The sequence below is a fragment of the Suricata suricatta genome, unplaced genomic scaffold (genome assembly GCF_006229205.1).
Source record: "Suricata suricatta isolate VVHF042 unplaced genomic scaffold, meerkat_22Aug2017_6uvM2_HiC HiC_scaffold_79, whole genome shotgun sequence".
NCBI classification, from domain to species: Eukaryota; Metazoa; Chordata; class Mammalia; order Carnivora; family Herpestidae; genus Suricata; species Suricata suricatta.
This window is the reverse complement of record NW_021915222.1, coordinates 20,575-21,707: the sequence shown is the minus strand read 5'-3', so window position 1 is coordinate 21,707 and position 1,133 is coordinate 20,575.

Here is a 1,133-nt window from a genome sequence, read left to right as displayed (position 1 = left end):
TAAGTCCTTTACAGATTTTGGATACTAACCCTTTGTCAGGTATGTCATTTGCTAATATCTTCTCCCACTCCATAACTGCCTTTTTATTTTGTTGATTGTTTCCTTCGCCATGCAGAAAATTTTTATCCTAATGAGGTCCCAGTAGTTCATGTTTGCTTGCCTTGCCTCCAGGGACACGTCTAGGAAGAAGTTGCCAGGCTGAGGCCAATGAGGTTTCTACCTATGTTCTCCTCTGGAATACTGATGGTTTCCTGTCTCCTATTTAGGTCTTTCATCCATTTTGAACTTATTTTTGTACATGGCGTAAGAAAGTGGTGATTGTTGTTTCTGGTTGTTGCTTCAACAACAGAAACAACAAACACCAGTTTGTCCAGTTTTCTCACCACCATTTGTTGAAGAGACATGTATTTTTTTTTTCCATCACATATTCTTTCCTGCTTTGTCAAAGATTCCTGCTGTGTAGTGGTGGGTCCATTTCTGGGTTTTCTCTTCCATTCCATTGATCTGTGTATGTTTTTTGGTGCCAACACCATACTGTTTTGATGACTGCAGCTTTGTAATTTAGCTTGAAATCTGGAATTGTGATGCCTCCAGTTTTGTTTTTCTTTTTTAGAATTGCTTTGGCTATTTGGGGCCCCTTACAAATTTTAGGATTGTTCTAGCTTTGTGAAAAATGCTGGTGGTATTTTGATAGGGATTGTATTAAAGTATAGATTGCTACTACTGTATTGTAAATGATGGAAAATAATTGCAGATGTTAAAAAAATTGTGTTATATTTTAAAAAAATAAATAAATCTATCTAAAAAAAGTGTAGATTGCTTTGGGTAGTATGGACATTTTAACAAAGTTAACAAAGTTAAAGTTAAATGGTTTTCCATTTCTTTGTGTCCGCTACAATTTCTTTCATAACTTTTCCATAGTTTTCAGCATATAGATCTTTTACCTCCTTAGGTTTATTCCTCGGTATCTTATTGGTTTGGGTGCAATTGCAAATGGGATCAATTTCTTGATTTCTTTTTCTGCAGCTTCATCATTGGTGTGTAGAAATGTAACAGATTTCCCACACATGGATTTTATATCCTGCAACTTTGCTGAATTCATGTATTAATTTTAATGTTTTATTTATTTTTGA